The sequence below is a fragment of the Oreochromis aureus genome, linkage group 20, assembly GCF_013358895.1.
Source record: "Oreochromis aureus strain Israel breed Guangdong linkage group 20, ZZ_aureus, whole genome shotgun sequence".
Classification (NCBI taxonomy): domain Eukaryota; kingdom Metazoa; phylum Chordata; class Actinopteri; order Cichliformes; family Cichlidae; genus Oreochromis; species Oreochromis aureus.
In genome coordinates, this window is record NC_052961.1 from 3,191,528 (window position 1) to 3,218,915 (window position 27,388).

A 27,388-nucleotide genomic window follows, 5' to 3' on the forward strand; every position below is an offset into this window, starting at 1 on the left:
AGACGGGGAACTTGTGACTTGTCTTAAAGGCAACATGCAGAAGTACTTTACAGCTGTAAATGAAAACACTGCGAACACAGATACATGTTGGAAGGAAATATGACATGAAAGACCACAAAAAGAGAGTGTTGTCCCAGGATGAGCAGAGGAAGTAAATCCGTCAGACAGATCCAGACACCCAGCCGGCTGCCACAGTCCTTTAACAGCGGCACAGAATCACCAGGTAGCTCCTACTGTGGTGGATAATGTTTCAGTCATGACTCGTGTCCGTACTTCAGCATTACTTGATCTTAGTGCCACTGATCTTCATCGTTGTTACTTTAACAGACTGATTACCTATAAACTATTTTCAGACATTTAAACAGTGTTGGTCATGTTACTTGAAAAAAGTAATTAGTTACTAATTACTGATTACTTCTCCAGGAAAGTAATCCTGTTACTTTACTGATTACTTATTTTCATAAGTAATTTGTTACTTTATTAGTTACTTTTAAAAAACATGATACACAACCTGAATGCGAAATAAAGCGATAGACCGTTCAGCCCAATTCTATTTTTCTGCATAATCCATCATATGAAATTGAATCAAATGAAAAACTGTTTTATTAGTTTTACACTTTTAAGCAAAAATTAAATATCATGCAACTGCCTTTGACTGGAAGAAATGTGTTTAACATTTAAATCTATTTTCTGCATATTCCAGCATATAAAATAAAATAATGTTTTGTGTTTACACTCTTTCAAATAGATGCAAGTAAAACACAGCAGAAAATAAATAAAATCAAAGATTCAGCAGCACTGAGTCCTGTCGCTCTTAAATCTATTGTCACCTGTTTAGCAGGAGTGGGGCGGGTGGAGGTTTGCCCACAGCGGTCATGTCAGTGGGGGGATCCGGGGGTTTCTCTGTGAATTTTAGATTCCGGTGACTTGTTTGGTGTTTGCTCAGATTTGAAATGTAATTTTTCGCTCTAGAAAGAAGTTTTCTTCCCACGCAGAGTGAACAGTGGACGCTAATGTTTTTGTCACTTTTTATGGACTAAATACTTACGGAAAAAGTACTTTTACAGCCTTAAAGTAGACTCAAGACTCAAGAAGTTTATTGTCATTTCGTATGGTGCTACCCAGCCTGAAACGAAATACTGTTTCTCACCAGCCTCTACAGTGCAATAAGCAATATGGTTTAAAAAGAATACGTTTAAAAAAGAGCAGCAACAAAAGGCATAAATAGCATAAAATCTAAGTTCTAAAACAAACTCCAGTCACATTCGTTCAGGTAGACAGCAGCAGTCCTTTCACAGAAGGAGATGGTTAAATTAGGTAGTGTGTGTATCTGGGGAGTGTATTGTATGTGTGTGTGTGTGTGTGTGTGTGTGTGTAGATAGGGGCAACACAGTCCGCTTGTTGATCTTACAGTGTAGCTGTGTGAATGGCTGTGTGGGTGAGGAGGGGGCACAGACCATTTATCAGTCTCACGGCTTGTCCAAAGAACCCGTCCAGCATCCTGGTGGTTCTGCAGCTGATGCTCCTGTAGCAGGAGTGAGAACAGGCCGTGAGAGGGGTGGTGGGAGTCTCTGATGATGGAGATAGCTCTGCGTATGCAGCGCTGTTTGTAGATCTCCAGTGGTGAGAGAGGGGCACCAACAATCCTACTGGCAGTCTTAACAATCCTATTAAGTTGACGTAGGACTTGCAGCTGCCAAACCAAGCTGTAAAACTTTGTGTCAGGATGTTTTCAATGGTGCCTTTGTAGAAAGTTGTGAGGTGAAGCGTGGATAGTCCTGCTTTTCTGAGTCTCCTCAGAGAGTGGAGACGCTTTTGTGCTTTTCTGATAACTGCTGTGGTGTTAATGTAGAAGGACAGGTAATGTGATTACTTCCAAGCTTTAAACGCTGCATGGTCGTACTCTCTCCCCCACTCCATATGAGCCATTGTTGATCTGCACACGTCTGTTGATGCCATGAACGTCGCACGCTCGTACGTCATTGTCATGAGACACTCTCACAAACAAAATCACCAATTAGTAACGCAGTAACGCAGCTGCTTACGGGAAAGTAACAGTAATCTAATTACTTTTTTGCAATAGTAATCCCTTACTTGTTACTTGAAAAAAGTAATCGGATTACTTTAGTTTTGTTTAAATCCGAAAGTAATCGGACTGCCCATATCTGCATTTAAATAATGGACTCAGCCCCATTGTGTTAAATATTTTTACATTAACTGTGAAAGATGTCTGAATATTATAATCTTTTTGTGTTGTTGCCTGTTTTATTTATATAGCAAATTGAAACAGTGGAATTTGACTTAAAGAGCTTTAAAGACAGGCACGTTTACATTCCAGGTCTCCATAAAAACCCAGTTTCAAAATAAAAGATGTCTAAAATGTGTTATTGTTGTTTTTGTTTTTGTGTAAAGTAAAAATCACAGTTTTTAGTGATCATTAAAGGTTCATATCTGGCAAACTGATTCATCTCATAAATCAAATCGATACCAAAAATAGCAGTCGTGCCTGTGTCACTGTTATCCCTGAATGACAAATAGTCAGGTGATTGCCATGCATCATTTCAAACAAGCGAGAGCTGTTACAGGTATGGAGGAATCCCAAAGCTCACTGATGGTTTGATCTGTTTTCTCTCACAGATGCAATCAAAACTGTAAGGGGACAAATAAAAGCATCACATCTCACCCGTATGTGGCTGTACTCTGATATATTTTCTCTTTGGTGACTCATTACAGACTGAGAATAGAAATACGTGCACATGGAAACATGAGAAAGAGAGAAGTGTGATCTAGCACAATGAGTCAGCCCAGGAGTTGTTTCTCTGGAGGAGAGGTTAAAATGCTTAAAAAATCAAAGTTTTTATCTTGGGATGAGATTGAAATGGTTTTTTGTGGGAGATTTTCTTTTTTGAAGGCAATATGTGAAATGCAAGTTTAACATGAGGAGGATTAAAAGCAGCACTTTTTTCCCCCAGAAAATTGTCCCTGCTCTGTTCCAGCAGGCGATAAAAGAACTTTACAGCACTCAGCTACAGACAGCCTATCCAGATGCGTTTCACCGAGGATTTCAACAAGGCTAATATTAAGTCTGTTTTACTCCATTTCTACCAGCATGTCATATGCACAGCAAGAGAGAAAATATGTTCACATGTATTCAAACATAAAAAATGCATAGACTGGAGCCACTTTGCCTCACATTGGCAGCTCTGATTACCTGACTATCCCTTCAGCGTACAGGTCCAGAGTGAGAGAAGAGCCCTGGTAGAGAAGAACATTGTGTGTGGAGGCTTTTCTACCTTTACAGGACAGCTTTGAGTGCACACAGTGGTGCATTTTCAAAAAAAAAAGACAGTACAACTGGGGACTGTGTAGACCTGCAGCCATATGCTGAGGGTGTAATTGGATTTAATAAAAAATGCAATGATGATGTGACTTTTATTAAATCTGTCAAGTTGCATTCCACCAATACACCTTGGCTAACTGGGGAGATCTGCTCCTTGTTGAGGCTCTGTGATATTGCATTTACAGCTGGTGATGTAAGACGGCAAGAAACAACCTAAAAAGAGAAATCAGAGAGGCTAAAAAGCCTCATGGGGAAAACGTTGTCCAATCACCAACACCAAAGACATGAGGCACACACAGACAACAGAGCACTACAAAGATAAGCACTGCCTCCTAGCAGCCAGGGTGCTGCTGCTCCAGATCACATCCCAGGTCGTGTCCTAAAGAGCTGTGTAGAAAAGCTGAAGGATGCCTTCATGGACATGCTCAGTATCTCCTCCAGCCAAGCCAGAGTGCCATTTTGTTTTAAAAGCACCACCATAGTACATCTGACTCAAGACCTGAAATCAAGTCTCTATGAAGAATTTTTGGCCTTGACCCCCAAAGCCATGAAATGCTTTAAGAGGCTGGTCATGAATCAGATCAAGTCATACCTCCCAACTGATCTGGACCCAATCCACCCTGTTTCACCTCACTCTGACTCATGACTTACTCACTTATGGAGTGAAGACCCAACAACACCTTCACTCCCTCTGCAGGCTGAAGAAAGTGGACCTCCCCTATTTTACCATATTTTACAGAAACACCACTGAGCAGATTTTCACTCACTGTATCTATTCCTGTTTCTGAAACATTGTGGCAGAGGAAAGACATAAACAGGACTTCTATACTGAGGTGTAGGTGCCACTCAGTCTGTATGATAAAGGCTTCCATTCACTCCTCTCATGGCTTGTTCCTAGTAATGCAGTCTGGACAAAGATACTGAAGTATCGGATCAAAATGACCACTACAGAATACTGAATACATGCCCCAAAATGTATTCTGACTGCTAAATAATAGTGGTCCGTTCGTTACTCAATTTTTTCAGACAGCATTCAGACAGCTAAACCTGCTGTGTGTTACTGAAGACTGTTCGTATAAGAAACTGTGATTGCATTTTTACTGTATGGAAAGACGATGACAGCTGCACTCCGCCTGCCTTTGATTCCACTGAAAGCTATAGCATCTGTCGTTTTCATGGGTGTGTCTGTGTCCTGAGGCCTTCTTTTGGTTGTGGGTTAAACTCCCCATGGTGTTTAGGGCCATGCCTGTAGCATTCTGCCTTTTAGCTTAGCACAACAACAACAACAAAAAAAGCTCTCTCACCCAGGAAACACGCAAGAGCGCGGTAACAACATTACGTAGCTGTCAAACAAACCCAAATAATCCTGACCCGCGACAATATGAAACAGGAAGTACCGCCGTGTATTCCATTTATTTCAACAAAGTAACTGTATTCTGAATACCACCTTTTTAACGGTAACTGTAACGGAAAACAGTTACTCATATTTTGTATTCTGAATACGTAACGGCGGTACATGTATTCCGTTACTCCCCAACACTGAGTATCGGATCAAGGACCACTCGACTGCTAAATAGCTTTTTTTCAGACAGCATTCAGACAGCTAAACCTGAGTGTGTGGACTGTTCATAAGAAACTGTGATTGCATTTTTACTGTATGGAAAGACGATGAGGGGTGTGTCTGTGTCCTGAGGCCTTCTTTTGGTTGTGGGTTAAACTCCTGGTGTTTAATGGGAAACTGAAGGTAGGCTAGTGTAATAGTTACTCTGCCACCGGCTCTGCTTCGACTGCTCTAAGATCAGTTACCATCGGCACTTGTGTGGAAACAGATCTAGCATTAGCAAATGAAAAAGGGTTCTGGTTTAGCATTTTAACAGATGTGTTTTCTCTTACTGACAACCTTGGCCAGCATGTGTGATGTAGATAAATTAGAGTGTTGTATGATAAAACTTTTAATAACTCCTTTAGCATGTGAGCAATGGAAACCTTGATGATAGCCTTCAATGTCATGTTTAATAGAGCAGGCAATAAAAAAAAATTATGGATAATTTTAAGCTCTAAAACGATTGTGATTATTTTTATCTTTTAACATAGTTAAGGGAATATATCTATAAAGACCATTTTATTTTGTATCAGGTTGTAAACATGTTTACTGGAAAGTTGAACATTTTAACATGGGAGTCTATGCGGACTGAGGTTTTTGTTACTTCTAAATTACTTTCATTTTTTAGCTTCAAGGGTAGCTTTGAAGAGAACGATAAGGCTAAAAACGTAATTTATTTCTAAAGAAAACCCAATAAAATACTTTCTTGTTTATCTTTGTATTAATTTTACTAAAAGTTAAGTATTTTATTTATTTATTTTATTTTTTCATTTCCAAACACAGACACCAAATCCACACTTGTTTGTTAAAAAGTTCAGTTTTTACAGCTACCATGATCTTTGAGAAAATTTGGGAATTCATTAAATAAATAAATAATTTTAGAGATCATACAGTGGAAAAAATAAATAAAACCCTTCTATCTTTACCTAGCTGGAATGGAAACAGTTTTAATGTTGTTTTATTTAATTGTTTGAGGGAAGTGACCTTCTCAGTTCGCCCTCAGTGTTTCTGCATTTTGTCATCAAATTAAAACCTTTGAGTACTGAAAGGTCAGTAGTGCCTGAAGGTAAGTTTGTGATCTCATTGGTCATCCAGAGATGATGTCACTGTGGTATCAGGGCTTACTGCTCAACACCCAATGACATCACTTCCTGCAAAACCATGGAAAATTTGATTTCAGATGAAATAGTGTGGCCAAAGTCGCCTCTGTTCGGGAATGTGTGTGTGTGTGTGTGTGTGTGTGTGTGTGTGTGTGTGTGTGTGTGTGTGTGTGTGTGTATTTGTGTTGGCTGTGGTCCTCTATTAATCCTGTTCAGTCTGACATTAAGTGTTGTTCAGGTTGAGAAATGAATTACCCTGCAGGGTGGCTAGCACACACATTCATCACCATCTCTCTTTCTCATACAAACACGCACGCACACACACACACACACACACACACACACACGCACACACACACACACACACACACACTGTTCACATGTCTAGCTGCAGTATTTTCCTGTCATTGTGTTTCGGCAGCAGCAGCCGTCTTCCAGTAAGATGGTTTCTGTGCCACACTTTTCATCCTGAGCTGAACCTCTGTAACGCTCTGGAGGAATCAATCTTACTCCGGCTGGACCTTCAGGTTTATTGATTTGAGACCCTGAAAGAGACAATGAAACACAGCGGTGTGTATTTTGCTCTCTCTGCCACTAATAAGTACCTGCAGAGAATGTATAAAATCCCCCATTTTTGAGTAATGTATTTGCTGGGTGAACTGCACATGCATTCTGATTTCTTTTGTTCTCTCTCACACTTTCAAACACTGACCAGTGGTCAGTGTTTGAAAGTGTGACTGACCAGTACAGCCAGCCTACCTCACCTTTAAACTGCTAAAAAGGTCAGAATTGAGCTGTATCTGTAAACTCTTTTGGAAGGAATGGTCCAACATTTAATTTTCTTACCCCGTTGCACTGTGCAAGCTGCTTTGCAACCCACACCACGCCTCATCATTAATGCTCTGACTTACTTCAATCATTATCATGTCTGTTTTTATTCAAGAGCATCCTGTCAAAAAACTGGATATTCTGTTGTTCCTTCATGTGGCAAAACGTCTGCAGAAGAAGATAAAGAAAAACTGGGATTACTGGGAAAACATTGTAACATTTTTAAAGGAAACAAAGTGGATTTTTTACAGTTATAGAAACTGACTGACAGCAGGTTGTTCTGGATTCACACAGAGGTTTGTGAAGTATCTGTGAAGTATAATCGAGTTGATTTCTTGATTATATATTTGTCATTGCATCAGAAACTGCTGGTTTTTCAGAGGTAAGGCAGTGAGGAAAGGTAAAGCGTACGCTGTGTTCAGTAATAAAACCTTACTTTGGTATGGAACTTTGACCTTATTTCCAAGCAAAACTGCAACTATGTGTGAATTTCCTGCTGGTTTCACAGCTCTAGACCAGACTGTGAACTTTCCATGAACTTTATGAACAATACAACATTAATGATCCTTTAAAGGTGCTAGCTAAAAACAGGAAGTCAAGATTGCTGATGTTGCAATAATGGAAGACCTGCTTTTAGTAAGGAGAGTGTTTAGTCTTTGATCAACTCTCTTCTGTTTTGTACATCACTGATTTAGTCAGGACGGTTAATTTGGTTATTTCCACCTGCAGTGAAATATATTTGGTGACACTGGTCTGTTCCTCCCCACCATTGCATTTACACTGTTGCAGCACAGAGCAGGCATCAGTGACAACACGAAAAGAAAACTGGGTGGAGGTGGGTTTCACAGTAGCTTGCTGCAAAAAGGCGTCTTGAACAGTGGACAGTCTGAGCTTGATCTTGCAGGACTGCAGCTGACAATGACTTTGTGGCCTGCCTGGACTAATGCTATGCTCAATTTATGCTGTCTTACACGAAGAGAAATTGCTATGCTGGTGCTTAAATCAGTTTGTGAATTGTAGAACACAAATGCAAAGCTTACAAATTTGATGCTCAGAATCTTATATAAACTGTTTTGTATGATCTTAAAGGCTCACGAGGGCTCAGAACATGTCATAGGTACAACTGACTGTTTTACTAATATTCTAAATCATAATGCATGATTTCTCTTCATTATTCAGAGAAAGAATAATCAGAAAATCAGGTTATATATTGTTATTGAGGTGGATGCGACAGTTACTCACGACACACATTTTTGATTTTTAGATATTCTGATGCTCTGAATTGGCTTGATTATTAGAAAGCTGCAGTCAGAGAGAACAAGCAGCATCACAGTCAGCTAATTCGCTGCTCTATGGACGACATTAGAGGAGGATAATGTAGTGAGTCATGCAGTCAGAGTGCTCAAGTTTTAGTGAGAGGAGAAAAAAAGAAAAGAAAATTTGTGCTTGATGGGTTTTTTATGCTTTTTATGATCCTTGCTGAGTTACAGTGCTGTGCAAAAATCTTGAGCCACCCCTCAAAATGGGAAATATGTGCAAATTTGTACAATTGTAACAAGCTTGGTGAGTCAATATTTGATAGGAAGACCTTTACTTTTAACAGATCTTGCTTAGGAATCGTTCTTGTAATTTCCTTGTTGGCTGCCTGTTGCACTGGGGATCAAAATCACACGGTCACAAAATCACACGCTTGAATGCTTTCTCCAAGTCCACAAAGCACATGTAGACTGGTTGGGCAAACTCCCATGCTCCCTCGAGTATCCCTGAGAGGATAAAGAGCTGGTCCAGTGTTCCACAACCAGGACGAAAACCGCATTGTTCCTCAATCCGAGGTTCGACTCACGGATGGACATAGACTTTCCCGGGGAGGCTGAGGAGTGTGATCCCCCTATAGTTGGAACACACCCTCCGGTCCCCCTTCTTAAAGACGTGAACCAACACCCCGGTCTGCCAATCCAGAGGTATCGCCAATTTGATCCAAAAACTTTGATTTTGGATTCATCTGTCCATAAATTCTGTTACCATTGATTTTCAGTCCAGTTCTTGTGTAATTTGAGATACCTCAGACGTTTCTCCTCTTTCACTAAAAAGCTTGAATGACCTTCATAAAGCCTTGAGAATTAAACTCCACTCCACAACACTTTTATTTTATTTTTTCTGACTCATTAGAAACAAAATATGAGGAAATGAGAGTTGACTCAAGACTTTTGCACAGGGCCGTATAAAACACCCATTCAAATAGTAAAGAAAACAGTCCTAAAATATGAAGTCCAGTTTGAGGAATAAACTGGCAGTTATCCACGTTAAAACCATAATCTCTGTCAGCTGATCACTGCTTGATATATTTTTTAAACCTTCCTGCAGATCCATTTTGCTTTAATTAGAAAGACAGTCAGAGCTTATCTTCATACTTTCTGTCAGGATGTCTTTGCAGTCTCTGCTGTGAGTGCCGTACCTGCCAGCAGTGCAAATAACACGGCACACCGATAATAAACCTGATTCAGGAGCTCTGTGGACCGAAGCAGACAGCAGGTATTTTAACAGACACTGCGGTGCTGTTAGAGTCCAGAGCACAGGGCCATTTGTCTCCTTGTCGATGGTATTGACAGCTTCAGAGCCTGCTGGGAGCCTAAAGAGAAAATCAACACTCCACAGTAAACAGGATTTATGTCCAAATAGTGTTTTCTAACGAACTGAAAAGCTGAAGTGTCGAATCTGGAACACTTCTGTGATTTATTGTGTTTAAGTTAGGTGGCGTCCCTCAGGACTGATAATTACTTTTCTTCCATGCCTCTTTTTCCATTTCTTTTCTTCTTCTTTTTTTTACCATGTTAAATCTGCGGATGGGCATAATTGTAGTTTTACAACTTTGCTAGACAGAAAAGCTTCTTTAGCTCACAACGTGTTGAATGTTGAAAACTGGACAGTGAAAGATTGAGCTGATGAATCTTCGCGTCTTCTGAGGTTTCAGACTGTTGGTCAGAATCAGAATAAAGCCACAGAGACAACGTGCCATATGTGAAGGATCCAGACTTCTGCTGGTGGTGTAATTCTGTGGGAATGTTTCCTTGGCACGCTCAATACCAACAATCATAGCTTGAATGCATAATAAGTATTGTCACTGATGGCTCGCATCCCTCGATGGCCACAGTCAATCTCTTAATGGCCACTTCTACCGAGATAATACTTCATGGCAAGTCTAACTTGTCTAATGAACCAGTGATTTCAGTGGACTTGAGTGGCTTCCTCAGTAAACAGATCTGGACTGAGTATAACATCTGTGTGATGTGTCAAGACCAGGGCATCAAATACTGTTTACTAAAGCCGCTGGTGTCTTGCACAATTGCACAAGGCGTATTAATGAGATACATTTCCAGAGTCATCGGTTATGGTTGTAGGAGGATGGGTCTTTCAGTCCCAACTCATCATAAATCGGCCCTCAGCTTTGCATTTAATCACACAGGGTCAGCATAATTCTTAAATATCCGGAAATGTTGTGAAAGGGAGCATTTTTGTTGATCCCACAATCCCATCCAAAACTTAACCACATAGTTATTCCAAGCCTGAACCAAACGAGTGAGCGAAAGCCAGAAAGCAAAATAAGGTCAATGCCAGTGGACATATTGATATGTTGGATCATCAGGTGTTAAATAAACAAATAAAATCTCAAAATGGAGCAGAATCTCATAGGAAGGGTTTACGGTTTGGATCCATGACAGTAAGAACCAATCCGGATTTAGAGAAAAGGGAGGTGAGGCTAATGTTGCTAATGATACCTTTATCCCCACAGCCCAGAGCACTGAGGAGGCTAAAATGATGAGGAAGGGTTTAAAATTGAGGAAACTTTAAGTTTAAAAACCCGAATAAGGCCAGAATTCTTTAAACACTCAGTTTCCAACATTTGTTTTCCTTCTGAGATTTGTATCACGTCTCTCAGAGGGGATTTCTTTCATATCATCGTCTCAGAAACACCATTTGGCTTTAGGCACGCAAGCTCCGCTCAGTTGTGGTTCAAACCTTGTGTTTGTGAGGGGCAACCAATCAGAAGAAAGCGGCCTTAAAGGGAGGGCAGGGCTAAGAGGGAGGAGTTATTTATATTTACAACAACTTGTTGAGATAAACAAGATAGATAACAGTGTGAGATCAATAAATATTATTTTGAACTGTCAATCAAGCAGGGCTATTCTCGCACTGTGTAAGAATAAGATATTGAACTGGAAACTTAAAATTATAGGTCCATTTAAAACAGATAAAGCAGTAAACAACTAGTAAAAACATAGTGTTTCAATGTTGTCTTCTGGCAAACACTTTAAAACAATAGGAGCTTGTAAATGAGATTAGTAGCAGCCTTATTACTAATATTTCAGTAAGGTGTAAAGTCTGCTGTCTGTGGTTCTACCTGAGGTGAAACATGTTCAGGCGGGCTGAGAATTCACCACCTTGATTTGAAAAGTATGCGTGACACAGTAAAGGGAAAGTCAATCTGTGTTTGGTTTCCCAGCCATCAGCAGAAATCAAACAGGTAGGACAAGCTGAGTAATGGGTTTTGGTTTCCGTGGGCTGCATACTTGACAGATGCACCAATCTGCTCATTAGATCTAAATATTTCTTGAGCTGATGGAGACAGGAGAAGAAATGTCACATGCATCTTAATGAATCATGTAGAAGCACAGTTTTTGATTTGATATGTTTTAGGACAGTAATTCTAACCAAACAATTAGCATGTCATTTAATACTGAATGCAGTAAATTGCCATAACTCTTCAAACATGATCCGTGTTTGTATGTTCTACAAAGCAGACAAACCTCTGGGTTGTCACTATCCATCCATTCTCTCACACTTAATGTAGGTCTGGGTTGACTCATCTCTTCATCCCATCAGTGGATCAATGGATAGTGATAGATGGATGCTAGACACATTTTTCAAATGCCAAAACTTTCAGGAACTTGAACCAAGTGGTTTTAAAGACCTGACAGCCATGACTGAATGCTGCTGCCTAAACTCCTCACCTCTGTATGTCCACTGTGAACTCCTCTCTGTGACCTGAGGCCTATATAAGGTTCTCAATCTGCCACCAAGCACAGAATCATGGCCCTAAAATAAATCTTCACACAATCAATGGAAAATGAAAATCTGTTTCAAACAGGAAGGCTGTCAGCCAGGTCACCTTCAGAATGCATTTGGTGGTAAAACAGGAAAAGTCAATTCTGACGTCGGAGCATCAGTTTGGAGAGTTGGAGAAAATTTTACTGAACGAGTTTTGACCGAAATAAAATAGATAAACAAAATCTTTGTTGATGGCCAGAAAACTTTGATCAGTGGTGTGAACTTACATATTTCACTACAGTTCACTTGACAAGAATATTTAGAAATCTTTCGCATCCTCAGTTTTCTTCCCATTAAATGACAGTTTTTCCTTCCCACTGTTGCCAAGTGAAGCTTGAGGAAGTCTGTTATTTTGGCATACAGTAAGTGTCCAAGGAGGAACTTTTACAAGAATGAATGGGGAACAACCCTGTATCAGTTTCTATTGCTCCTTTTTCACATCCACAAACTAGTCCAGCATTATTGTTCACATACAGTACTGCTCCTGCCAGGGTAAATATATCCACTCGGAGGCAGATCAGGGCTGAATCATCCCTGGCTGACACATTTTCTTTTGAACCAAGTAAACACACTGTGTCACTTGGGGAGGTTGCTGTGTTGTTAATCAGAAACAGTAGAAAATGCTGCTGTTTCTCTTAAGTTTCCTGCATACATGCTGTAGTTTGTTCTGCACGCCTAATTGCATCTTACAGAAACTGCATGTAGCAGTAACATCTGACAACACAGGATTAGTGCGTAATGCATGGGGTGAATTGTTATTTATTTATTTAGTTTTGGCAAAATATCAATCATGTATATTATATTCAGAGGGATTTCTAAGATCCGATATGTTAAGAAATTACTTTAATTAATAGTGAAATTTTCAGCGACAGTCGTGTAATTATTTATCACTCGTCACTCGTTAACTGTCATCGTTTTTAAGTTAGTGGATGGATCTGTGTTGAAGCTGTAATAAACACTTGTTAAAAGATCTTGCAGATCTTTTTTTCATGGTGGTTTGTAGATGATGTTTAGTAAATTCAGTCTGTCAGGAGTAAAGCTCTGCATCTCCTTCATAATATTAATATCATGTACAGTAGCTCACCGGGCAGCCCCACATGTTTGATTTGACAGATTTTTATACCAGATGTTCCTGACGCAGCTCCAAAAAGCCTCCTCCTGAGACTGGAGCAGGGATCTTTTGCTTGTTCGGTAAATGTGAACCACTGTGCTGCAGACGAGCTCTTGTGCCCTGATAGAAAAGATCCTGTGATCATCTCCCAGTGGTGTCTTCTGGGATGTCCAGGATATTTTCATATGTTGAGCTCATGAATGCACGGCATGGTTGTTTTTTTTGGAAACTCTTATCTTAATATCTCCTCCTAGTTCCTTTGCATTAACCCTTTCACGCATAGTGGTCACTACAGTGGACAAGTATTCAAAGGCTGTTTTCTTTTATTTGTGTCAGTGTTGATGGTATAGTTGCACATAGACCACTACATTGGACACTGATGTGTCACTCCATACCCTGCCATGTTTAAAAAAATTTTAAAAAAAGTATATGTGTAAAAAAAAAATGAAGTTCAAAATGCATGTACAAGTTAAAAAATGATTTTTTCATGCCAAAAGATGAATAAAAATACTTAAGAAAAAACTCCTGATTGAGGTTGTCATAATTCATGCATGGAAGGGTTCATGCTCCTTGTTATTGCTAAACTTTGCTTCAAGTAAATTGTTTAATTACCTCTTACCTAAATTACAGAGCTGAAGTTTGTAAACCCTTCGTTCAGTTTTGATACAAATGTCCTCAAATTAAAGCTAGTAGTCTGCACAATAGCCTGAACATGGTTTAAACAGCAAGAAAATGTGTGCCTAAAATATATGAATCAAACTTTATGTATGCTGAGAATGAAGGAATAACAAATAAATATAATTTTGCTGTCAGAAAAGATCAAGGATGGGAATAAAAGCCTGAGCCGCTCACCATACTCCACAGCAGGCCCAAGAAAAGCTTAAAAACTGATGATGGCACACAAACAGAGGCCTCATGTAATGTCATGCCTCATGTTAGTTAATGGTGCAGAGATAACATCTCCAACAAATAATGCTGAAATTTTAAACTACAGCAGAAAGTCAGCAGTTCTGCTTGTCTGTGGAATTTTTTTTTAATCAAACAAATTTAAAATATATTCGCGCACTTTAGTTTATCCACAGAGACTCTATTAAAGACAGACATAATATACATTTTACTGACTTTTAGCTCTCATGACAGGTGAAGGATGCACCTGAGGGTTGGAAGGATGCTGCACGTTCATAAAGCATCTTGTAAATAACCCATAGTCTTTATTTTACTATAATGTGACATAATTAACATTGTGTAAGATGTTTAACAAGTGACTGAGCTGGAAATTAACAATTCAATTCAGAAAACTAATTTCTCAGACGTCTGTACAGTCAGGCTTCTTTTTGCAACCAGGTGACTGAACCCCTGCTGGCTGTTATAAAGAAGTTTCAAGGCACTTCAAGATTGGTTCACTGTTCAGACCTGGAATAATAATAATAATAATAATAATAATAATAATAATAATAATGATGATGATGAACTGTCACATAAAAACTATAATAATCACCAGTGTGATGTAAGCTGCTGTTTCTCACTGAAAGACATATTATTAAATAATATTATTGAGAAAGAAAAAGCTCATCTGATAGAAAATGTATTTATTGAAATTGTAAATCAAGCATAAGCTGTAATTTGATTGCTGAAACTTGGATCCCCCTGTCATCATCATTTATTCGGTAACAGGAAACCCAGCTACACTTCTCAGGATACTGTAATGTATATAGCCCCGCCTTCCTCTGTGACCTCGTGTATACAAATTAAAAAATGTCCACGGTGAACATAACGAATGTAAGTGGAATTTATGGCAGAACTGTGTGGGTGTTTTTCTTGGATGAATTCTTCCATTTGTCTGCAGATGTGCTCTCACAGGCTTGTTAGTGTGTTGCAGGGGAATGAGTGCAGTTCAGTCAGTGAAGGCTTGACTGCAGAGAAAACAGACTGCTGAGTAAATATCTGTAAGTCTGTCGATGATTTAATGTGCATTTTTTTCTGTGAATGCCTTAAGGCTGCAGCAGCTGGACAACTGCTTTCCCAGGATGCTTTACAGCTCAAAGACCCAGGAGGGTGTGTGTGTGTGTATGTGTGTGTGTGTGTGTGTGTGTGTGTGTGTGTGTGTGTGTGTGTGTGTGTGTGTGTGAGATTAGCAGCTTGGGCAGATTTCCAGATGGTACCATTCCTGTGCCGTCCTGGAGCTGTATGCATACACTCACACAGAGATATTAGAGATATGTGCGTGTATACTTTCTCTGACTTGCACATTCGTGCTAATAACCGTGCCCTGGTTTTCACCTACACCCTGAAATCCCTCTGGGTGCACTGTAGCCTGGTCTGTTTCTCATTAACGTGTCTGTTGTCTCTCTGTGGGTCACTGTAGCTTTGCACTCTGTAAAGTAAAACAGAGTGACACACAAACAAAGAGCGAATGCATGATTTCTACATATCTGAGGAAGAAGTCTCCCAGTGTTGTTGTGTTGATCCGAGGGGAACGTCGGTCAGGTGGAGTTCCTCAGTTCTTTTGTTAGGATCAGTTTGCATGATGAAAACTGCACGTTTCTCACTTTGATGCATAAATGACTTCATAAATTCTACTGTAACTCTGCAAACACACAGCTGCACACGTGGACACAAACAGGTATGAGAAGATGAAAATGCTGGAAATGGAAATCAGTGCGCTAACACCTTTTGTCTTAATATACCAAAGTCCTTCCAGAAGCAAGTCTTCAGCAGCCATCTTTGAATCTTCTGGGAAGGTATTCTGAAGCTCTTTAATTAATATGAAGAGAGCAATAAAGTTGATTTCAAGGGTCACCAGGACATAAAAACTGCACAGAACAAATGGTCTAATCAGATTTAATAAATGCTAAGAGTTTACTGGCTCTGATCAAAATAAGGTTCAAAATGTGTCCTTTGCACAAGTTTCACTTCTACAAAGCATGCACACAGTTACACAACAGTACAGTTTAATTAACAGCTCAGATCCAGAGAGCCAGCACAGTCGGTGGCTCTGGTTCCTCCCGCAAGAGCTCTGAATACAGGAGGGAAACAAAAAGAAAGAGGAATCTCCCCTTCAAACTTTCCCCTTTAAGTGTAAAGAATTACAAGTATATAAAAAAAATCTGCATAATGACATACTGTATTCTGTTTCTGAAACAATCCCCAGAGCAGGCGTTTAAAGGGCGTTCTCACAGAGTCCCTGCTTCTGGCACCGTCAGCGGAACAAATAGGCCGTTAGAACACTAAACATCTGATTTGCTCACTGCACCACCGAGGATTCCCTCAGCCTGCATATTTCATTCTGTTTAACTGTCTACCATTATTCATTGCTGCAGTAAAATTGCAACACTGCTTGTATCAATACTGCAAAAACCTGCTGGACAGAGTGGAAAAGTTTTGATGTGGATGCTAATGCAAGTTTCAGCCACTGAAGCCAGTGAGTCCCAGGAGCATAAAACTACAGTTAGTGCTAAAGATGATCTGCTGAAAAAAAGCCACACTTACCAGCAACTAGATAACACAACATCACACCCACCTATGAGCAAGCACTTGGTGACAGTGGGAAGGAAAAACTCCCTTTTAACAGGAAGAAACCTCCAGCAGAGCCAGGCTCAGGGAGGGGCGGGGCCACCTGCAGCCATCATCCCCTCAACACCAAGAGGTGTCGAGGTTAAACATTCAGAAAGTGTGAAACAAAACCAAAACTCTAATAATAACAATAAATAAAATGAATAATTCCAAAACATAAATTACAAGAAAAAAAGGGCATAAATGGAAAAAATAAAATAAATAAATAATATAAATACAAAGACGTAAAGTCTGTTAAATATGATTGGTCTATAGATGCACTCCAAAAATCAGGTACCACAAATCTTCTCCATGCATTCATATGGAGACGTATGTTTATAGAGAATACATACTGTACATGGAAGTTAGCACATGACATTATATTGCAGGTGAGTGATTTTTTTCAGTAAAAACACTAACTGAAAAAGTTATTTTTCAGATTAAAAGTTTCCTTCACTGCTTCTCTGTGCTTGCAGTAAACAGATTGTGCCTGTTGAAACTCAGGCTATTAAATCCATTTAGAGTGCGATGCTAAAAGTCGAAATATTTTGAAGTGAAGGCACTCTGTGCCGTGAAAACATGCCACACTCTCAGCTCTGTCAAGCACATGAAACAGCAGCTCGTTTATGGAGAGCAGGAGGCAGCAGAGGAGGTTTCTGCTGCAGTGTTAGCCAAGTTTTGTCAGCTGATGCTGCTGAAAGACTCTCACGATCGAGTATTTTAATCAGACTTATCAGATCCAAAAACAATCTTTTAAATAGTTTGACTTACATTCAGCACACAAATGTACATATTCTACCTTCACTGCCACATTAGAGATGGCTGGCCTTAAAGCAACTCATGTGTAATGTGTGGACAAACACTCATTTTCTTTTCTCACATTATTTTTTCATCAGTTCAATCTGGCCCATCTTCAAGAGTTAGCACGACCTGTGCCGTTTAGTGAATGTGTTGCAACATGTCTGGTTATAGTATCAGTAAGATTGACTGGTCACTCCCAGCATGTCATGTATCAGTGAGGAGGATTACTATTGTACAGAGATGCGTTTCAACCCACAACACCATCTTTCCCTAAGAAGGCAGTTTTTAGTTCCAGAGCCCAACCAGCGAGTGGAAGCAAAAGTAAAAAGTGAAGAAAAAAAAAGAAACTGTGTCCAAAACAAAAAGTTCTCAACCAGACACGAATTGGTGTCCGGTTTGCTGCTAATCCTGGAAAGTACACCGTCTTATGAGGATTTTGGACATCTCTTAAACATGGCTGTTATCTCTTGGCAGCTGATGTAGCTGTGGCTGGAATGTCAAGAGTACCAATGCTAAAGGAGACTGTGTGCATAATGGGGAGACAGCGGGTACCTGACAAAGCAGCACTGTACAGCGCGTCAGGAGGAGAACGGTGGGCACATCGTTTCCTCAACAAGTACAAGAACTACAAAGATACCTCACTTCACTGCAGGGCATGAATAACAGTAAAGGTGTTGTGTTCATGTCATCGGTGACACAACCAGCTGGTGGGAAAAATGAGTTCATGTGAACTGATGTTGAGTTTTAAAGCACAATCCTGACAAAGTGCAAGATTGATGTATACTTTAGCTGAGGTCCTGTACAAGACCTGGGCTAACATGTTCCCACCTGTTGCTTTGGGAATTCTTGGATTATATACAGTGGTCCCTCGCTATAACGCGGTTCACCTTTCGCAGCCTCGCTGTTTCGCTGATTTTTTTGTGTGTGCAATTTTGCATGCTTTTTTTGTTTTTGTTTTTTTTACAGCGCATTGTGTTCTGTGTCCTGATTGGCTGTAGACCATTGTCAAACAATCCCCTCCATGCCGTGTCTCCTTTACAGTACAGAATATGTTCAGCTTGTTAAATATACGTAAATCTTCGATCGCTAGCAGTGTGGAAGATGCTAACCATCACACAAAAAGTTGGACTTGTGGACATGCTAAAGGAAGGTAGGAAGGAAGGTTTCAGATTATCAGGCGCATTAAGCGAAACAAGACAGTCAGTCAGTTAGTGAGGGGTTAGTGAGGGGTTAGTGAGGGGTTTTACAGCCTTAAAACATCTATAATAATTGTAAAAAATAAAGTTGGCTACTTCGCAGATTTCACCTATCGTGGATTATTTTTAGAACGTAACTCCCGCAATAAACAAGGGACCGCTGTAGTTAGAGGACATGCTGTGCTATACAACTAACACCTACCAATAATTCCAACCATACATCCACCGAGCCTTTTGACACTGACCAAGGTTTGGGTGTAATGCATCCAGAGAGTTCTGGGTCTTATGGGCTTGCCTGGAACTCTGAAGGCGAGACTCCACCTCCGCTGGCTCCAGTTAATGCAAAGTCTACGCTGAGCTCTGTCTAAGGCTAGCCACTTGTATCTTATTATTTCAGTCTATACCCAAACGCCATGACCAAAGATAAAAATGAGAATTGATACTACTGCAGAGGCTTGACTGCAACATGTTCACAGCCTTGCTCCAGTAATACGCTTTACCCTGACCACTGCAGACTTCAGTCAAACTGTCACTGAACAGGAGAAAATAGTAATGCATCATCCATCTTTAAACGGAGGCCATGTCAAATCAACAGTGGCACAATGTTGTGCAGCAAAGACTACTGTTTTATTAGTGTGGCTGTTTCTTTATATTCATGTTCAGTAATAAAGTAGAACAACTTGTTTCTGTTTTAGGGGTTGTGTAATGATTTTATACAAAATGGATGCAAAACACAAAGGTTGTGCAACATTTGCGCACAACCTGAGAACAAATTCCACCTGAAATTCACAAAATATCAGCGCGGCTGTCAAACACGATCTTTCCAAGTATCACGCTTTCTCTGCAGCCCTGTGACTCATCACAGGCACTAATAGAAATGTCAGAAACACTGCCTTTAAGGCTTCTTACTCATATGAAAAGGTGACATGTACCATGAAATTGTACCAAAAGCTACACACGAACACCTGTGTTTGAAGCTACGTCTTACTGCCTGCTGGTTCCTGAACATGCTGCTTCATTTACAGCTCCACACCACGTGGGGGAAAATAACCGAGAGGAACGCTGCCTTGATTTGGTTAAGTAACTCCGAACAAAGATGACTGCAATCTGGAAAAATTAACTTCTAAATGCATAATGCCGAGTCTCCTCGCAGACGATTTGAGGATGTTAAAAGCCCTCTTTTTAGAAATTGCACTGAGTAAACCTGCTGTGGCCCTGCTGGAGACTGCACCGTCTGCAGGTCTTCACTCTGCACGTCGATTCTGTCTGAGACGCCTTTACCTGCTGGATTCATAAACCCGGTGGACGTGTCGAGTCGCCGTGACATTTAATTTAATTTAATGGATTTGAATTCACCATTTAACATGTCTGCGAGTGTTTGCACGGTGCTCCTTGGAAAGGGCATAAGTAGACTTCTTGTTCAGTTGAAACTCAGCACCCGTCTCCCCCCCTCTGCCTCTCTCTGTTCGCTCCATTTAACTGAAGCCACCAGCTACATGAATACCCATGAACAGCCAGGAGCTCTGCCAACAGCTCCATTACAATCTGCACTCTACCTCCTCTTCATCCCTCCCTCCCTCTTTGTTCTCTCTCCATCGCTTCAGTCTTTTTCCCCTGCTCTTCTTCTCTTGCTTCAAATCTCTCTCTACCTTGTACTCCATGGCCAAAAGTATGTGGACATCTGAATGTTGTGCCTGTACTGATCTAAATAGACACGCTGGCTCCTCATTTATGTGATACTGATAGATGCCAAAGTAGTAACTATTTCTAGCTTGCATAGATCTGAAAAGGAGTTACTCAAAGTGTCACAGCTCATTTTGATTTGATTTTTATCAACATGTCAGTAAAAATTTACTGTTTTGCAGATGATGTGCAATCGTATAAGTTTTTTTAGCTTCTCTTCATTGACGTCAAATTTAAGCTCCTGTAAAATCTTGTTTTTAACCTCTCATCTTGCAGCATTAATGCACGCGTGAACTCAAATCATTCCCTACATAGTCTGTAGCCTGAAGCTCTGCACTGTATGTGTGGTGTTGATGCCTTTTGGAATATTTTAATGGAGTTATGTGAAAGCTAATGTGGCCTCCTCTAACAAACTCTAGGATTTTATTAGTCTGTTTAGTCAGCAGATTCGCGTGTCTGGGCTTCACACCTGTAAAGTTCATGAATGCAGGACGCTAACCAGGCTAGCTAGCTCTGCCCTCTCGTCCTAAAAAATGGTCACGTGTGGCTTAAAAACAAATCAACAACAAATCCATCATTTATATACAGTCTATGGTTAAACTGTGATATTATTGCACTGGAAACAGGTAGAAACAAACAAACTTTTATCTGTCACTGCTGGTAACAGCAACACAGGCCAAAATACCTCTGCTCTGATCCTACACATCCCACAGTGCACCCCCCCCCCGACCACATGTTCCTTTCATTCAAACTGTTCAGCTCTGCAGCAGTGTGGACAGCAGGCTGTCTGTCGCTCACACATCTTTAACCCGGACGGCTCTAAGAGTTATGAACACCAGAGAACACTGCACGCTTTTGACTTTTGTACAGTTTTATGAAATTGTAGCTTTTACCCAACTTTGCCCAGGTGTCTAAAAAAAGTTGCTCGCTGTCACTGTAACCCAGGACTTCCTCCCTTCATCGAAACTGAGAGGACACTAAAGCATTGTCTGCATATTTTTGGCCTCATACTGTCACGTCTGCGTCTCTGCGTTTCCCTTCTTGGGCCACCTCCCCTCTCTGTGTGTGTGTGTGTGTGTGCGTGGAGATTTGCCTCTTGTATTTCGCCTTCCCTCCTGTATTTATTTCATTCTGTCCTCTCTGCTGCTGGTCCTCCCCTTCCAGTCAGGGTGAGGGATCTCTGCGCCTCCCCATTGGTTCAGAAACAGGACAAAGTCCCGCCCCCTCCTCTCTCTCTCCCCGTCTCCGTGAGGCAGAGTGAAAGTGGAGGAAGCAGGCAGACGTGTTGCAACAGATGGCTTTACCAGCGGCGGCTCGGCGGCTGCTGCACCGCCGTTAGACACACTCGGATGCAGAGAGGGAGGGAGGGGAGCTCGTAAGCGTGGCTGTGGAACAAATCAAGAAAAAAAGGAGGCAGAGGGAGACTTTTTCTAACCCTCCTCTGCTTCGGCTAACAAACTCACTCTTCCTCTCCAGACACACAGGAGCACATGCCGGTGTGAGCGCAAGTTTTTAAAAAACATTATTTTATGGATTTCCGAAACTAAGGGGAGTTATGGAGGTGGCAGTGTGAACCGAGCCTTCCTCCCCTTCCTGTCGGAGGGGTCAGAGAGGAGAACACCTGCTGACAGCGAGGAGTTCCTGAAGGAGGCGACGCAGCAGCAGCCGCAGGAGGAGGAGGAGGAGGTACAGCACTGTTTTCATGCTTCTGCAGGAGCGCCTGTGTGTGTGTGTGTGTGTGTGTGTGTGTGTGTGTGTGTGTGTGTGTGTGTGTGTGTGTGTGTGTGTGTGTGTGTGTGTCTTCAGTTCTGCTCTACTTCACTGTGTGTCACTTTCTGTGGTCAGAGCTGTTAGTCAGAGCAGCTTTGTTAATGTGTGTGTGTGTGTGTGTGTGTGTTGCTCCACTTTACCGATGTGTTCCTCGCATTAGTTTTGAGGCCATGCTGTACTTAGACTTGTTTGCAATTGTGTTTCACGTGCTTTCCCACCTTTTTCAAAGTGTGTGTGTGTGTGTGTGTGTGTGTATTTATTGCTTCCTGATTGCTGAACACGTGGGAGTGTGTTTTAGCTGTGCAACACTGAGGTCAGTCAGGATAGACGGAGAGGGAGGAAAGACAGAAAGAAGAGGTGGATGAATGGAGGGAGGGGAAAGGAAGGAAGGAAGGGAGGAAAGCTGTTCCACCCAGCTCTGTTTTTATTATAATCATATTTTTTTATGCTCCACTTTACCTAAGTAAGTAACAAAGGGCTTCACGGGGAATATAAACTGTGAAAAGAGGCTGTAAAGAGCAAGTCAGACAAATAGAAACCATAAAAACACAAGAAGTGTGCAACAAATACAGTGAACTGAGACGTGACACACACACCGTGCTGTGAGGCTCCATGAATTCGGTAACAATAACTGAGCCCTTTCAAAGCCTCCGGGTGGAAAACGGTGACTTTGTTGTGTAATTATGCTGAACTCATGAAACGAGCCACGTCAGTGCTGCACAAACTTGTAATTGTTTTATACAGGTACACTAATAAAGTGCAGACACTATAAATATTCAGACGCTGTGATAGGACGGCACTGCAGACCTGGATGACTATTGAAGACTGAACGGCTCATTAAGATGAAACTAACTGTTTTGTACATGACTTCATGATAATGATGCTGCATATCACCTGTGTTCAGGTCTGCTGGGCTGTGTTTTGACTACGTGTGTGTTAACCTGTTATTGTGTGTGAGTGATGTAAATGACATCAGAAGGTCGGTGTGGGGCTCCCAGATAACCACGAGCCTCGAATAACATCCAGCAGGTCACTGATGGAGCGTTCAGGGTCAGGGGACGGAAAAGCTTTTAGCAGGAAAAACTGTGACGCTGTGTTTGAGGCTTTATTTGAAAGGTAACATGTTCCAGCCTGGAACGACCAGTACCTGATTGGAAATTAAGAGGTTAAAGCACTCTATAAAAAAGAGAGGGCCTTGGTTATAAGAAAGCTCGCTCTTTTTCACAATGTTTAAAAACACTATAGTAGGACAAGAAGAAGAAGAGTGTTCATCAGTGTCCTCCGTGACACTCAGAATAAGGACAAACCCACATTAGTATAAACTGTTTGTTGGCCACAGATCCTTGAACCTGACACTTGAAGCTCACAATGAAACACTTTTTATATTTCTCTCCTTCGAACCATCTAAGCAAACACTTTCAGTGCTGACTGACCCTGGAAGACTCGCCACAAAGCTCCAAACACTCATCTCGTCCATCAGCGTTAAGACTCGTACATCACTCGGCCTTAATGAGCTGCGCTGTGCATTCAACAGGAATATGTGACACTCACAGGCCGCTGTCCACTCTGTAAATAAAAGCTGTTACAGCCACAGTGAGTGAAATCAGACGTCCACCTCTGCACCCGTGCATGGACCAGTTTCAGAATGAATACTGCATTTTTCCAATCTCTGCGTGAACCTGGTGGAAAAGGTTGGTGCGATCAGTCCTTTTGCTGGCTTTGCTGTTTGTTGGGTTGGAATTCTGTTTTTGCTTAATTAGAAAAATAAAGTGTTCCCCATCAGCATTAAGCCCCGCCCAGCAGTCAGCCCTGAAACACCTCCCTGTTTAGGCTCCAGTACTTCATGACAGGTGAAACCTTTGGGGCAGATCTTTGAGCATTTAATATTGTTGTCTGGTCGAGAGCCGAGATTGTCCCTGCAGCTTTAGTTAATTATGCTGTAATACAACAATTTGAAGCTGTAGCAAAAATAAGCCAATGACAATCACCACGGTGACGCTGATGGTGATTCAGATTGATAAGGCCGGACTTAAACTTGTTAAGGTTGACACAGTTGTGATGTTTTGGGGGGAAATTATGCAATAAAACGTGATAAGCAATTGAGATATTATTTCTAAGGCTTTAGTTCCTTAGAAAGATCACAGATATTTGTTTATAGAACTTTTGGTTTTGAGATAATCGACATTTTTGCTTTATCTTCGAGGGCCATAACGTTTTGTAGGGACAGCGCTGCACTGATTACTAAAGACAACAGATCAAAGTATAAAGTCGAGCAGCAGCAGTACACTAAAACCTGGCTGACTCCTCTGCACCTACTGTGTGCGTGCGTGCGTGCGTGCGTGCGTGCGTGCGTGCGTGCGTGCGTGCGTGCGTGCGTGTGTGTGTGTGTGGGTGTGTGTGAGCTGCAGTGGTCAGTGTTGGCGGGGACTGTGTTGACAATTATTACGATTTTGGTCTCTGGGTTTCCACCATCCATCTCTCTCTCACACACACACACACACACACACACACACACACACACACACACACACACACACACACACACACACACACACACACACACAGCACGGGGTAAATGAGGCTTATGGCTACTTTGCTACCACTGGAATGTAAACATTCACTGACCCAGACTCTTTAAATATTAACAGACACACACACGAGTTTTACGCTCGCCACTCGGCAGAATTAATATTTGATGCCAGCAAGTCTTCACAAAACAAAAAATACAAAATACTACAACGTACCAGAGTATTCAGAAATAGACAATTTTCAGCGTTTGTCCTATTAAACTGATCGGGAGGAGCTGCGCTGAGGTAATATGTTGTAGTGCACTGCAGAGCACGTGCCACCAGAGGGCGGTCCCTGCTGTTGGACGAGGTCGCTGAGCTCGGCGAGCTGTGAAAGAAGGCGAGCGGTAAAGAGAGAAAAACACAGCCACCCTGTTTGGAAGCATCAGGGGTTTAGCCCCATTGATCAAAGTCAGCCAGCCAACACGAAGGAAGCTGTGCGGACGATGTGCTTCAAGAATGTCGTGGCTAAAGAGGGTAACGCTAAAGACTTCACCCACACAGCTCATCGCTGTATTGGTGTGAGCCACAGGAACAAGTTATAGGAGATTTGTGTTCACACCTCCGGACACCACGTGGCACTTCTTTGTGTTTGCTGTGTAATTGTGTGTTAGGAGGAGGCCATAGAGCAGCAACAGGTGCTGGCTGTAGTGGACTGTGCAATGTGCAGAACATCTGGATATGTTAGACTTGCAGGTGGACAGCCACAGTTTCATTTAGGGTTAGGGTGTCATTTTTTACGCACTTGAAAACACAATTTGAACACTTCAGTATATACAGGGTTCGTACGGGTGCTTGAAATCCTTGAAAATGCTTGAATTCTAATGTCGTCTTTTCAAGGTTTGAAAAGTGCTTGAATTTCAGATGTGGTGCTTAAAAGTGCTTGAAAATGTAACTGTATTTCATTCACAATAAATAGCTATCTGATTGAATTGTTTTCTTATCAGATAGAGAAATAAAATGAGACATAAAAGCAAAATTTCCCGCCTGGGCTGCCTTGCGTCTGTTTCAATATAGACCCGCCCTCCCTCGGACAGTCGGGGATGAGTGCGCTAACATACCTGTAGGTTGCTGTTTTAATGTGTTTGATGGAAAACAACAATGGCGGAGTTTATGCGTTCTCCTGTCGCATGATAGGTGAGTCCTAGTAAATAATTTTCCAGTACGTATGCGTTACACATGCTATTTTTTTTAAATTATGGTTATTTTGCTAGCTATTAAACTCACTGGAGAAATGATTGAAATGCACTGAGTGTGATGCAGTATGGCAGCGCTATTACGAAATATGCTGTGAACTTAGCTAACATTACTTAGCAGTAATATGAGTTAATTTACTCAAGTGAAAGCTTTAAACATTAGCCCGATACATAACTAGCTAACTTAAGGCTTTCTGATTAACCCTCTGGGGTCGACGGACCCAGAGCCTCCATTTCAACTTGGGTCTAACGTGCGGACTTCAAGCTATATACCAGTTTTTAAATGTGTTGATAGGTCACGTAAAACCGATGTTTTTGGGGGTTTCTGAATAAAACAGTGGCGTTTACTCCGGGAAGAAACGGTAAAATGGCGTTTTTATGGAGAGCGCTAGCAAACACGCTTTGCTTGTGAGTGAAAAAAAAAACACTCCTTCCCTATTGGTGGAAAAATGTACCATGTCGACCAATCAAAAAATGATACGACAACATGTGGTATTTGGTTGTTGGGAAGAGAGGGAAGAGCGAGTGAGCGAAAAAGAGAGAGGGAGTTTTGATACGTGAAAGATTTGTGATGTTTATCATGTTTGGAGTCTCAAGTTAGTGTGTTTTCTTGTGTAGTTAGTGTGTAGTGTAGTCGTTTTGTTTTGTTTTGTGTGTCAGTTCTACTAGTGAACGTCACAGTTGCTGCAACTGTGTGCTGGAAAAGCTTAAAAGGGACCTTGAAAGTGCTTAAAAAGTGCTTGAATTTGACCCTGAAAAAAGCGTACGAACCCTGTATATATGTGAGTGTGTGTGTGTGTGTGTGTATATATATATAGATATATATATATATCTATATGTATATATGTGTGTGTGTGTGTATATATGTGTGTGTGTATATATGTGTGTGTATACATATTAGGGCTGGGCGATATGGCCTAAAATCAATATCACGATAAATTGAGCAGTTAACCTCGATAACGATAAATGGACGATAACCACCCCAAGTGCCAAAAAAACAAACGTTGAAACAAACGAATCACATGGTTGTGCTGCAGGTGGTGGAAGAGGTTGGTTGTGTTACCTTGACTTGACGCAACAGTCTTTTTGCAGAGTTTACATTTAACAATTTTTTGATCAATATCATCCTTGTTGAATCCAAAATGTTGCCAAACGATTGATGATGCATTTTTTTTTTTTGTTAACAAGCGTCTCTCTCTCCTCCTCCACCAGCTCTACCTCCGTCGCTGCTGCTTCAACATTTAAATCGTCCTCCATTTGTTCACCCATGTCTCGTCTTGTTACAGGTAGCAGTGTTGCCAACTCCTCAGTAAGGAAAATCGCTATTGGCTGTCCTAAAAGTCGCCAGAAGTCGCTAAATGACATCATCGCCTAATTTGCATAATTGGTCATGCTAATATAATTGTAACCTACGTTGTTGGAGAGAGAAATAACATTATGGAAGAGACATAAAGTGAGTAAAAACGTCCTAAATGCATTTAGAATTTATTTAGAACTACAAATTAAATTTATTTTAGCAATTATTGTTTTTTTAA

The 27,388-nt window shown here is 41.1% G+C and overlaps 1 protein-coding gene across 5 annotated transcripts in view; it reads left to right on the forward strand.

Moving 5' to 3' along the window:
• The first annotated feature begins 21,583 nt into the window (after positions 1-21,583).
• The window catches only part of sulf2b (sulfatase 2b), a 106,161-nt gene continuing 100,356 nt past the window's right edge, over positions 21,584-27,388 (forward strand). For all 5 annotated transcript variants that reach the window (XM_039604172.1, XM_039604176.1, XM_039604175.1 and 2 more), the window contains exon 1: positions 21,584-22,006. The gene's annotated coding sequence lies outside the window, so the exon portion shown is untranslated. The remainder of the gene's footprint in view (positions 22,007-27,388) is intronic.